Raw genomic sequence first — 13,746 nt, 5'->3', positions numbered from 1 at the left:
ATAAATATTAGAAAATAGTAGTGATATTTTTTCCCGTTACGGACTCATTGTTTAATATAGTAAAATTCATAGAATTAAGATTAATAATTCATCAATAGAAATTAGTCTTATGCTCCAAGGGCTACAAACCGACTAAAAAGATTAAGGTCAAACAGTGTCAGGCTCCCAAGCTCAGGCCCATCATGATCCCAAACTTAGCTACTTCTGGTGATCATAAACTAGCTACCTGCCCCGCTTGAGCATGTTTATCTCCAAAACGGATATTAATAACACAACAGAATTACGCTGAGTATTCAGCTAATGCAAGTAAAGCGCTTAGCCACGTGCCTGGAAGTGCTTAAGAACTGTTTGGGCCATTATAACCCATTACTGTTTTCCACCCCTTAACCCCTTTCTGGAGAAGGTGGGGAGTGTCTGTCGGAAGAAAGCAGTTATTTTCCCTTTAAAAATCCGGGCGGACCAGGAGTCAGCTTCCCCGCACCTTTTCCAAATTTTCCAATCCCGGCTTGGCATTTTATGCCAGAGGTCTCTGATTGGGCAATATGCACCAATCCGAGGCTGAAGTGGGCACAGCCTGGCGCACAGCTCCGCCCCTGCGCAAGCCCCGCCCACAACCCGGTCGGCGCCGTTGCTATGGGGACTGGTGGGCGGCGAGGGGGGGAAAAAGCCCCGGATGTTCGTTGGGGATTCAACATGGCGGCGGCGGTAGCCGCGGTGGCGGCGGCGCGAGCTAGCTGAGGGCGGCGCGAGGGTGCGGAATTCCGGGCCGATTAGCAAGGCTGTGAGCTACTGCGGCGCCGAGCTGGTAGGTTGGGTGGTCTGGCCAGGGGTTTCGGGTAGTTGAGCACTGGCGGTGGGAGAGTGTGCACGCGGAGGGGGCGGGGCCGCCGGGGTCAAAGTTTCCTCTTGGAGGGAAGGGTCGCCCGGGCGGGGTCGGGGGTCCTCCTGAGGAGAGGGCGCAGTGGACGACCTCTGAGGTCAGACCAGCGAAGGGGGCGTGGCGAAGGGAAATGCAAAGTTTGAAACGTGAAATGGGGGCACGTTTCGAAGGTATCGGAGCAGGTCTCGAAGTAAATGGACTCGAGGTTACGCGTTTGAGGGGAGCGTGCGCCTGCGAGGGTCAAAGGTCACAACCACGGGGGCGGTAGATTCGAAGTTTAAAGGGAGCAACTACAGGAAGGGTGAATGAGTTTTAGGTTGGGGGCGTCTTTTAAGGGATCGAAGGTGGGGGGCGTGGCGAGAGGATACTGAGGTCAAACTCGGACATCCCGATGTTGTGGAGGGTCCGCGCTGAAGCCGGGAGAGGCCATGTTGCTCGGGAGGAGGGGCAGCAGGGGCGTCCAAGGGTGGTGTGCTTCCTGGTGGTGGGAGAAGGCAGCCCCTTTCCACAAGTAATGGTGAAATCGCAAACACTCATAAAGCACTGACCTTGTGCCAGACCTTCTCAGGGCGTCACCGCTGTACATATATGTGCTCATTTAGTCTTCCCTCCAACCTTGTGGGGTCTTAACCTGTTATTAAGAAGTTAAGTGATTTGCCCGAGTTGAGCTAATGAGTAAGTTGTTGGGCAGGGAGCCCCGCTCCGGAGCTCTGGCCGAGAGACCTTCCACTTCCTGCCTCTCAAAGAAGCTTCATGCGGGTTAATGTTTAATGAGGGTTCCCGCGGCTCAGTGCCTGGTCTTGTTTCACTCTGCCCCAACCTTGTGAAGTGAGTCCTAGACATAAACCCACTTCCCAGACACAAAAAGCAAGGCTCAGTCAGAGACCGGCCGAAGACAGAGGCAGACTCAGAACCGGGTCTGAGTGATTCCAGAGCGCCGGCCCCCAGCTGCCACATAGCCTGCTTCCCCGTAGGTCTGTTCCTGGAAGCGGGGCCAGCCCCAGCCGCTCCCTGGGCAGGAGCAGAGTGTCTGTTTGGCCTCCATGGAAGGGTGTGCCCTGCGAGGCGTGGCTCCCGTCGGCCAGTGGGAGTGGGATGTTGGTGGGTGGCCCAGCGCCCGGTGAGTCTGATGGGCTTCCAGCAGGTCGGCTGACCCCTTGCAGAATTGCCCTGTTGGTAAAAACCCCAGCTCCTGCTTTGGTCTCCAGGGGCTCCAAACTCCTTTCCTGCTGCCCTGCCTGTGCCTCCCAAGCTCTGCACCTCGAGACGCAAGCCTCCTTCCGGGCTTTGACCTTTGCATCCCCTCTGCCGGGAACCCTTTCCCCAGCCTGCCCGCCTCACTCACGCGTCACTCTGCCAGACCGGAACCACCCTGGCCCTCACTGCCATCGGGTACCCTCTGTCCCTGTCTTGGCCTCCCAGCGCTGCACTCTGTTCTGGGGTGCGTTTGCTGTTGTCCGCCTCCCTCGCTGTAATGTGGGTGCTCCCCGAGTGCTGCCCCGCCGCAGAGAAGGCTGTGTTGATGGTGTGACTCTTGGGCACTGTGCTGGGTGCAGGGGGCTGCCGCAAGGGACAAGACCCACAGATCTCCAGCCCGTGCCACACAGCACCAGCTGCACAAGTAGTGTGGGGCTGGAAGCGTGGTACACTGGGGCCTGGGCTGAGGCCTGTGTGCCTGGGAGAGCCCCTGAGGAAGCTCTCAGGGATGAGTGGAAGGGCAGCCAGGCAGAAGGAGCTATGTGTGCAGAGCCCCTGGGGGTGATAGAAGGTGGGACAGAGGTGGGCCCTGGAGGCACCATGCTGCTGTGTAGTCAGGGTGGGAGCCCAGGAGGCTCAGCTTGTGGGGGTAATGGGAGAAGGGAGGGATGAGGAGCTGCTTGTGTGCGCCTCAGTTTCCTCCTCTGCAGAATGGGCACAGAGATAGTGGCTGCCCTGTAGAATTGCTGCGAGGACATAGTATAGAGTTCAAGGCCTGGCATACAGTAGGTGCTGTATAAGCGTTAGTCTTACTGCCACTGCAGCTGCCACCCCGGCAGGAAGGGCCTCTCTCCACTTGCCTCCTGGCTTCTCCGCGGGTGCGGGTGCCCTGCCCCCACCTGGCGCGGCAGGGTCAGGGAGCTGGCACACTGCCAAGGAACCCTGTGAGGTTGCCCAGGCGCTGAGTCTCGTGGTGCCAGCTTGGCAACCACATGGAGGTATAGGGCTCTGCCACTGGAAACCCGTGTTCAGGTCCTTGCCTTGTCACTTACCAGCCTGGGATCTTGGTCAGGTACTTTCTTATTTGCCAGTTTTGATTCCTCTGATATGTTTTAGGCTGGCAGAAAAAGTAGAACTTTCAGTATCACAGGACACTGAGACATCCAGCGTTAGGCCTGGGACAGAACTCACTGTGGATGTGGTTAAATAAAGGCCCACGGGCTTCTCCCTTCTTCCCTGTCTCCTGCCTTCCCTCCTCTCTCCCCTGGCAGCCTAGATTTGGCGGTCAGCATTGCTACAGCTTTTATTTCCCTTGAATGTGTTCACAAACAATAGAGCGACAGTTCTCCATGCTGCCTGCACACCGCAGTTAACTACCTGGAGAGCCACAGAGACTGCTGGGCCCAGGCCCACCTCCGAGATTGGGAGTCAGATGCCCTTGGTCTGAGTGGGGCCAGCCTTGGAACTTTGGAAGCCCCCAGGGAGGCTCTCACGGCCAACCAGGGCAACCAGTGCCATGTCACAGTGAATGGAAACTATCACTGTAAACATTTTTCTATAGCTTGCTTCTTTTGCTCCCATTAAAGTTCGACTATTACCCCACGTGGATGTGTTTAGGTCTAGAACAGGTCATTTTTGTTTTCCCTGTTGTTGAAATTTTTTTTTTTGAGATTGTGTCACATAGGAGTTATTCATTCCCTTTTGGCTGTCATTCGGGTAGTTTCCTGTTGGGGCTGTAATGGTGCCATGATGAACATTCTGGAATGTGCTTCCTTGTATACTATGGCCAGAGTCTGTCTTGGGCACTTACCTTGCAGTAACCATGCTGGACCTCATAGCCTTCCCGGATGTTGCAAAGCTGCTTTCCAAAGCGGCTGTTCACATGTGCTTCTCAGTGGCAGTGGAAGGTTCCCTCACTCCTTGATGTGCTTTGGGCAGTAAGTGACTTGGCTGAAGTGATGTAGTTAGCCATGAGCTGGCAGGCTATAGGGACCCGACCCCATGCCAGCAGTCTCGATGGGAACAGCTAGGGAGAGGTTCACCTGACTGCCTTAGTGGGGGCTCGATACTCACCACGTCCCACATCACTGGAAGAGGCAGCTGACGAGGGCTTTGACCTTTACCCTCCAGGCACATGGACAATAACCACAGCTTTGACTCAACTCTCCTTGCTTCCTGGACTGAGGTCTGACATTTGGAAAAGGCCTGGACTGACCTGAACCTCCTTGGAAAGGAGGCTGGAGAAGGCAGGAGAGGGTTGGACACAGCCCTGTGACACTGCCTGTGCGTGTTGGGTCCAGTGGTGACCAACACAGCCCCTTGCAGGCCACAGATCTGCTGTCTCCAGACAACCCAGAGAGGCGAGGACAGAGGCTGTAGAAATCTCCTGGGTGCGGAGGGAGGGCTCCTGAGCCAGCCCAGGGAGTCAACAGAGGCTTTCTGGGGAAAGGAACATCCAGTTGGTGAGAAGACACTCTAGCCAGGCCTAGAAAGGAAGCAAAAAAAAAAAAACAAAAAACAACAGGTGGGGCAAAGGCCTTGAGGTCCAGGTGAGCTTGGGATGTGCCAAGAGCATCCTCGGCAGCTGGTGGGGTTGAGTAGGACATGATGTCTTCGAAGGGAGGACGGGGCCACAGAGCGGGGCTGACACACGGAGGAGAAGAGTGTGGGTTTGGGGCTGTGCGTAACAGGAAATCATGAGGCTGAGAGCAACATCTGGTTGCCCATTGTTCAGGCTGCTGTGGGAGAGACAGGTCTTGGGGGCTGGCAACAGGGAGCCTGAGGAGGCTGCTGTGACAGTCCTTGCAGAAGAGGGTGGATAGGGTGACGGTGATGTGGAAAGGTCCTGCGTGCCAGCTGAGATTGTATTTTACCTGTGTTTAACTCGTGATCTTCATGACAGCCTATGAATTAAGTACGTGTTATTATGCCCACTTAGGGGTAAGAAAGGGAGACCCCAGAGAGTTATGACTTGCACAGGGGCACACAGCAGGCAAGTGACAGAAGTGGGATTTGAACCCTGGACTTAGGGCTGCAGAGTCAGCTGCTCATTGCAGCCACCCTCCAGTGACTTGGAAGCGGCTTTGACAAGATAGGGTCCATTCTTGTCCCCTTGGTTTTTCCCAGGCTCCTTTTTAGATAGAAGCTCCCTGGGGACCTGTTGCTTGGGCATGCTCTGGGCACTGCCTTCAAGCGCCCCCACTCCCACACCCTCTGCCCTTTCTTGTGCGTGGCCTCACCTCGCCTTGGCCTGTTGGCCCTTGGCGAGCTAGACTTCCTGGCCAGACGCCGGTCAGGGGTGTCCCCAGCAGCTGTTTCTCCCATCTCCTAAGCAGGTGGCCACAGATGCTGCCAGCAGGAAGCTGTCCCCTTCCAAGTCATGGCTAGGGAAATGGGACCTTTCCCGCCCCGGCCACTCATCCGGGGCCAGGGCTCATTGTCTGCCAGATGCCTTGGCCCACAGGAAGGCTGAAGGGGGGCAAGGGAGGTCAGAGGAGAACTCTCCCAGGGCCCAAGGGAGCCTGCAGCCTGTCTCCAGACCCTCTGGTCCTCCCGGGCTCCTCCCCAGGGACTGGAGGGAAAATGAAAGCTTCCTCCCAAGGCAGTCTACACCCCCACGCCCCCACAGATGGGAGCACCCCAGAGGAGAGCAGGAGGCGCATCCACTGGCAGATGGGGTGTTTGCAGCTCCCCTCCCTTGGGTGCCGAGGCAGGATTTGAAGGGCTCGTACGTGTAAAAGCACTTAGCCTGGTACTGGGTACAGGTAAGCCCTGGGAGAGCTCTTGGTAAGCATTGAACTTAATGGCTTTAACAGTTGCCATCCTCTGGCACCCTGTCCCGTGGGCTCCTGGGCCCAGAGTGGAACTGCAGTGCCAGGCCCCCAGCATGCCCTGTGTGGTGTGGCTGTCTGTGCCTTTTGAGCGCCATCGCCAGGCTCTGCACATAAACCCTGAGGACCGGTGCTGTTGACCTCATTTCTCCTCCCCTGCTTTTTCATTTTAAGAAGGCACGTTTTGCTGCATGTGCATGGGTTACCTAGTCCCCTACATAATCACTGGAAAATCGCACACAGTCTGGAGGATCTAGAGCAATGAAGCAGTCCCCCTCCAGCTGCCTGTGTCCTTTCAAGGGACGAGCGGTGGTCCCCAGTTCTTTTCTTTCTCTCTGGGCTGCTTTTGTTCCTGAAGGTGCGGTCCTCGCCCTTTTGTTTCTACTCAAACAGAGCCAGCTTCCACGGTTGTATCCATCCTGCCCTTTGCATTTTCACATCAAAGTTCTGGGTCAGAATGGAGTGTGTCCTCGTCCTCCAGCATCCTGTGGTGTGTGTGCCCCGCTGACCCCCTTCACTGCAGGCCATGCCAGCTGTGAGTGCAGCGGGGGACACCTCTAGAAGTGGGCTTGTGGGTCTGAGGTGGGCGCGCCTTAGCTCTGCTGACACGTGCCAACCTGCCAGACATGGTGCCCGTTCACACTCCCACCCCCTCACCCGCCTCATCATCTTGACCCTGTGAGGTTTGCCAGTTATCATCATTCTGATTTTAGTGAGTAAAGTGGAGCATACTTTGTTATTGAAAGCCATCTGAGTGTTTTTTTGTGGGAGTTGTCAATACCTGATCATTTCCTGTCCCTGAGTAGGGGAAATAGAGGCACTGACCATAACCTCACAGCCAAGAAATAGCAGATCTAAGCTTCAAACCCAGGCCTTCCTGGTTCCACTGGAGAGCTCTTAATTTGTATGTTGTAGAGGTGGAGAATATAGACTATGGAGCAGCTTTGTCACTTATTAGCAGTCGTGACTCCAGACAAGTCACTGTACCTGTCCATGCCTTGATGTCCTTATCTGTACAATGGGAATAATAACAGTGCCTCCCTGTAGGATTGTTTAAGGATATAAAATCATACGTAGCAGGCAGAGTACATAGTGTCAAAGATCATTAGCTGTTGACTTCGGTACTTAAAGTGTTATTACTCTCAGTTACTAATATTGGCAGGCACTGTCCTAAGTGCTTTCCTTAAACTAACTTTCCCATCAACTGTTGGGACATAGGTGTCATTGTTTTATTGATTGATTGATTGATTGATTGATTGATTATCTTTTTGAGACAGGGTCTTGCTGTGCAGGTCAGGCTGGCCTTGAGCTCACTTTGTAGCCCAGACTGGCCTCGAACTTGCAAAGATCCTCCTGCCTCAGTCTCCCAAGTGCTGGGATTGTAGGCATGCACCACCCTGCCCACTGTTAGCGCCTTTTAATAGGGCAGGAAGTTCAGAACCTGGGAAACTCACCTCCTGGGGGTCACAGAGCAAGTGAGGCTTGAATTTGGACTCAGGAGGTCTGGCTCCTAACTGTAGCGGCCCCTCCCTGTGCCACTCCCATAACTAGGAACGCCCTCTCTGTCACTCCCTGCCAGGTAGCACCCCCTCTAGTGTCCTCATTCCAGGGAGCCTACAGAAGAGCTGTGAGGGGACACCTTGACAGGTGGGGGCATGGGCAAGGTCTCACACAGAGAGCTCCCTGCTGGTCCCTCCCCGCGCCCTGCCCTGGAGAGTCCTGATAAAGCAGCATTATGTGCAGTTTCGAGCGTGCTTCCTCAGTCGGGTTTCACCACTCCCACGCAACAGAGAGTGGCCTGCCGTGCTGAGCCAGGGAGATGCCAGGCTGTCCCCCTTGGTGCCAGTCAGTGGTCACTGCTGGGCATGGGGAGAAAGTAGGACCTTGTGGGCTGCTGGATCCTCTGCAGACTCACCGCCCAGGTGAGGACCCCTGCAGCTACCTGTCGGAAGTCCTTGTAGGACCCCTCCTTCCTGCTGTAGGACCTCTGTAGCACCGTCAGCCCTTCCCCCCAAATCTTCCACAGTAGCCTGGCCCTGGGTTATTTGATTCTGAACCATTGTATGTATGTATGTGTATGTATATGTATGTATGTGTATATGATATCTTTATAATTCTATTTTTTCAAAACTTTTAATAATTGTCGGGTATAATAATGCCTCTAGAAAAGGGCATAAAATATACACATGAGTTTAGCAGAGGACTGTAAAGTAGACAAACACTTCACCCACACCCAGGGGAAGACAGAACTCAATACCCTGGAGCTTTCCATCTACCCATCTTCCCTCCTGACTATGACCTCCATGGTGACCACGCTCTGACCTTGGTGGCCATCAGCTCCTTACTTCCTGATAACCTTGACTGCTATGTGTGCACCTCAGAGCTGCAGAATGCCATCTTCCATCTTGCCTGCCTTTGAACTTCACATAATAGGATCTTCCATGAATCAGTCTGTCTCTCGCTTCTTTCATCCTGGGTTTGTGCGGTCCCTCTGGGTGGCTGCATGTGTCCGTACTTCCTGCATCCTTGGTGGTGTGTAGCACCTGTTTTTCATCTCCTGCTGCGCGGGTGTGACTGTTCCCAGTGTAGGTGTCTGTCCTGTCCCTTGCTGTGTACATTTTGTCCAGGGTGCACCCCCAGGAGTGCATTGCTGGGCAGGGGCAGGGTGGACCCACCAGGCATGCTGCCAAAATGGCAGAGCCACGAGCACCCCAGTAGCCCTGGCCGAGTCTGCATTACTCCACATCCTCAGCAGCACTTGGTGCTGTCGGCCTCCTCAGTGCTAGGATTGTGAGCCCATTTTTATTCTTTTCTATTTTTTATTCTCCTGCAAAAGTAATATGGTGGTTATCACTGAGACAGTCCTTCCTGTTGTCTTCCCTGCCCCGGGTTCCTGCGCATTCCAGCTCTCACCCCTTAGGTGATAAGGAATCGTGGGCTTAGTCCTTGTTGGGCCTTGCGCTTGGGTTCAGACAGGTAGGGGAAGACCCAAACATCAGCAGCCTGTTCTGAGCTCCATCCAGTAGGGGATACAGACTTAACCGAGGAGTGACACGGAGTCAGAGAAGGGAAGCGAGACCGTTGACTCCCGAGCCTCCCTCTTTCCCCAGGGATGCTGTCTCAGTAATGAGCTCCCTTCCTCTTGCTTGAGCCTCAGCCTTGGCCTTGTCCTGACTTCTCCTTTGCTCTCCACTGTACTTCAGACCTTGGACCCCAGCTGCTGTCCCTTCTGAATCCCTGGCGCCTAGCACTTTTCATCGCCATCGCCCCCAGTCAGGCCACCTTCCTCTCCTGGCACACAGGTTGTCGCTCTGCATCACTCTTCCTGGGATGTTGCAGGCAGGGCCTGCCTCAGGGCTTTTGTTGTTACTGCTCCCTATGCTGGCATCGCTGCCCATTCCTCCATTCAAGGAAGTCTCTGCTGATTGGCCCCCTCCCTGCAGGCCCCCTGCCCCTCCCACCCCACCTCTGCTATTCTCTGTAGTAGAGCTACGTACAGTACTGGTGATTTGCTGGGCAGTTAGTTTATGGTGCCACAGGGTGGGGGTAGGAGTGGAACGATATGCCATTACCATATCCCTTGCTCTGTTCCCATGGCTTGGGCCATTGTCTCTTTAGCAACCGACCAAGACAGGTGAAGGTCATTGCCATGGTGCCAAACAGGCAACCTGTGCTGGGCAGCGGCAGGCAGGCTTTCCCGAGGAGGAAACGCCGTGTGAAAGATGCGCTGGCCTAGCTAGCTAAGGTGGGGGGATAGAGGATATGGGCGCTTGAGGGCCAAAGCAGCTGCCTGAGCAGGAGTCCGCAGGCAGGAGAGCATAGTGGGCCTTTGGGAGAGCGAAGGAACACTGGAGATCAGGTTGCAGTTGGTCTGGATTCAAATCTTGACAGATCTCTAGGCTCCACCAGCCTTAGTGTCTTCCTGTCTAGACTGAGGTTCGTCAGCTGGTCTAGGGTGGCCCAGGAGTTCTGTTCCTCTGTTTATCCGTGGCGCCGGGTGTATAAATATAAAGGGGACTGTTTATTTTTCTCCAACAAAGACATGCTGGCCTGTTGTGACCTCCAGGGGGACACGGCAGTAATAAACAGACCCAGTTGCTGCACAGTGGAGCCTGTCTCCGGTCTTTGGCTGTCTGGGGCTCACCTGTTGGAGTCTGAATGCCTGATGTGACCCTGGGCGTGGGGTGTCCTCTTGAGGCTGATTAGTAGAGAAGCTAATTGAGGTGTGCACTGCGTCCCTGTGCCCTGCGCAGTGCTCCCAGGGGTCAGCCTCATCTGACCCATTTCCCAGATGCCGAGGTGAATGTGGCACTAGGGTGGGTCCTTGGTATGTCCCGCAGGCTGATGCTGAGAAGCTCTGTGATATCCTCCCATGGAAGCGCCATTTCCCTGGGCCGGCGGAGTAGCTTCGCTGGGTTCTTCAAAACTCCTCTCCCAAGGGCCTGATTCAGGTCACTTGCCTGAGTTTCCTTTGGGCTGTTTGCTCATTTTTGATTTCTTATTTCTGAGTTAAATCCTGGATTACAGGTGAAAGCCTTTGCTTCTAAGGCAGTACACTTACTTTCCAAGGTGGCTTGTCTTTTCATTTCTTATATTGTGTTCTTTGATGGATGGAAGTGCTTAATTTTACCCATTTGTTGTTCATTTCCCTTGTAGTTTGGCTTTTCAGATTTAGCTTTTATTTTTGGTGTGTGGGGTCTGTATACACTATCAGAATCCTCCTGTATTTTCTACATTGACCCCCATCACCCAGGCAGCACTGACTAAAATCAGACTGACTTTCCCATGCTGCCCTTACTGTGAATCACATCTCTGCCTAGGCAGGGCTGTCTCTGGTCACGCTCTTCGTTTCTTGGGCTGTTTGTTCCTATCAATACCATGGTGTCCTATTTCTTTAGTCTCTAAGTCTGGATTGCAGTGAGCACAAACCCTCTCACTGTTCTTCTTACAGTGTCTTCTTGGCCATTCTTGAAGAGCAACTTGTCCATCAGTGTCGGTGCATGCACGCGCGCGCATGCGCGCGCACACACACACACACCAGTGGCTCTAAATCCATGAACATGGTATGCCTGCCTACTGACTTGCCTTCCTCAGTGCCCCTCAGTGAACTATCAACCTTCACCCGCCTCCAGTTGGATTTATTCTGAGGTACTGCATGACATGGAGGGGTCTGTGCCCTCTATTGCCATCAGGCATTGGCTCCCTAGGCTTGGTCTTTCAGGGAGAGGGCTACAGAGCAGGGGCAGGGGCACACACCCCCCCCCCGATTCCCTGCCTTTTCCCTGGCACCAACCTTAGGCCCTAGCAGAGGGTAGGCAGCGTGCCCACAGAGGAGGCTGTAATTTTCCTGAACGATTTCAAGGGCTAATTAAAGGTTTTCCTTGACTAATCAGCTTATGGTTTAATTATCAAGGAACAGGCTCAGGGATGCAGGAAGCAGCCTTGCTGAGGTCTCCCCAAAGTGGCAGGAAGGAGCCAGGGCCTAGTCCTGGGGTGACAGGATCTGGGGATACCCTAGCACCCTGTAGCAGGTCAGCAAGGTCACCGACCTTAGGAGAGACAGAGGTGGAGAACAGCAGGTTTATTTGCGGTTAGAGTAGGGCCCTTTCCTGCTGCAGATGCTTCCTTGGCTCCCACTGCGAGGGAAGGGGGCCAGGCCCCAGGCCACCTGTGGCCTGGACAACCCCCACGCCTATTTGCACTTACCTGCAGCCCTCTGGCCGCTGCTTAGCACTCCCATGGCATTTCCTTGTGGGTCCTATAGGAAGCGCTCTCAGGTGCCCTCCTGCCCAGCTGGGGATCAGCACTGCTGGCATGTGCTGGCTGACTGGCTGGCGGTCGTAGTTGTGCTGCCATTGTCATTCTGCCCACACTGATAAGTACACTCAGAGACGCCAGGCCCTGTGGTCGAGGGCCCCTGAGGGAATAAGAGGTTCCAGAGCAGAGCTCCAAAGAGAAGACTGGGAACAAGGGGCTGCAGACAGGGGAGGACGGGCTTGAGTGATGACCGAGGCCTTCCCAGGGGAGACGGTGGGCTGACATGGTATAGACTCCTGAGGGGCTGTGAAGCTGGAGGGGGCCTGGAGATTGCTGTACCAGGCTTGGCTTCATTCCTTGCATTCCAGCAGGCCCTGGACTCCTGGTGGCTCTAGGTGGGGGAGGGTGGGCAGCAGGGGAAGGGCCTGCCCCTGCCCCTCCGCCCTCTCCCTCTCCTGACCTCATCAGCCCGCCTCACTTGGCACCCTCCCCTCCCACAGGGTCTGAGGCCTGGCTCTGCAGGCCACCCCTCCTCTCGCAGTCAGAGCTGCATGCGGAACCACATGGAGCAGGATGAGTGGGCACTGGGCCTAAGCTCAGGCCAAATCCCAGTCTCTGGCCATGGGGTTCTTAAAGCTTCTTTGAACAGGTGAGAAGAGAGCCACTGGCTTGAAGGAATGATGGCAAACTTCCATTAGCTTTTGTGACATTCCTGGCGCTTTTGTAGGCTTTTGATGTGGAGTGATTAAAGTCATGGCGTACTCTAGGGAAATAGGACTGTTATCCCCCAAGTTAGAGATAAGGCAGCTGAGGCCCAAAGCACGGCTTCTGTGCTTGCTGGTGTGGCTGTTGCCCTTGCCCTGTATTCCCATCCCTGGGCTGGCCAGATGACTGAGCAGCTTCTGCAACCCCCACCCGGCCCTGTTTCTCTGCCTCTTGTCTTCCTTTTCTCTTGGGGTCCTAGGGATTGAACCAAGGGCCTTTGCATTGAGCTACATACCCAACCCCAGCCCTCTCCCCAAGTCACTGAGTGGTCCGGCTGAGCTTGAATTCACAATATTCCTGCCTCAGCCTTTAGAGCCCTGGGATTATAGGTGTGTGCCACCACGCCTGGTATCCGTCCTGCATTTGTTTTCCTCCCCACCTGGCAGAAGCTTCTCAGGCTGTCTTCGCAGCTAGGGAAGCTGAGACAGGAGGATTGCAAGACAATCCTGTGTTTGGAGACAGAATCCAGCTGAAGCTGGCTGGAGGGGAGATGGCTTCTGCAGGCCCGGGACATCCTTCTGATGGGAAGGATGCTGATGTCACCAACTTGGCCTCCCTTGCTGCTCCTGACACCTGGAGTCTGGGGAAGCAGGAGGGGAGGACACACACGGGGCTGATGGTTGTGGGTTGCTGGAGCCAGTTGTGTAACCTGACAAGGAGGACACCACACCCCTTGTGGACCCCAGAATCTGACCATCCACTCTTGGTTATCATTTCTGGCTTGTGTGGGTCGGACAGCCTGCTGGCCCATACTTTCATTCCACCAGAGGCTTGTGCTGAAGATGTGAATATTGCATTGCACGAGCCTTTTATGATGTTATGGGGATAAGAGGAGCGAGAGCTGGTGCTCCCGTGCATCCCAGCTCACTGAGGGCTGAGAGTTCAGGGTTGTGCTTCCTTCTCTTTCCCTGGCCCTCTCTGGGGAAGGCTGGGGTCCAGCTCCAGCACAGCTTCCTCCCTGACCTCAGGCAAAGCCTGAGCCTCAGATGTCCCGGAGTTCCCACATCTGGAGCAGGAGGGTAATGACTCTCGCTCTGGGCCAGGGTTGCTAGAAGATGAAGTGAGTCAGCGTGTGTGCAGCTCAGAACAGGCTGCTGTCATCACATCATTATGGTCCCTATTACTGTTATTACCATTACAGTTATTAGAGAGGCAGGGTGCAGGCTTGGATCTGGTAGTTAGGATTCACAGTGTGAGTGATCCAGCATTCCTTACTCTGTGATTAAGGTCATATCGCCTTTTATAAACTTTTTTTTTCTTGTGCAGTACTGGAGGTACTTTTTATTTTGGAGGAGATTTTATTTTATTTATTTATTT

The 13,746-nt window shown here is 54.5% G+C and overlaps 1 protein-coding gene across 1 annotated transcript in view; it reads left to right on the top strand.

The window, feature by feature from the left end:
• Positions 1–636: 636 nt before the first annotated feature.
• The window catches only part of Pak4 (p21 protein (Cdc42/Rac)-activated kinase 4), a 48,894-nt gene continuing 35,784 nt past the window's right edge, over positions 637–13,746 (top strand). The window contains exon 1 of the mRNA XM_005399791.2: positions 637–805. The gene's annotated coding sequence lies outside the window, so the exon portion shown is untranslated. The remainder of the gene's footprint in view (positions 806–13,746) is intronic.

This window comes from Chinchilla lanigera, unplaced genomic scaffold, assembly GCF_000276665.1.
Source record: "Chinchilla lanigera isolate Chin_1 unplaced genomic scaffold, ChiLan1.0 scaffold00067, whole genome shotgun sequence".
NCBI lineage: Eukaryota > Metazoa > Chordata > Mammalia > Rodentia > Chinchillidae > Chinchilla > Chinchilla lanigera.
The sequence above is the reverse complement of the archived record's forward strand: the minus strand, read 5'-3'. Positions and strand labels throughout refer to the sequence as shown.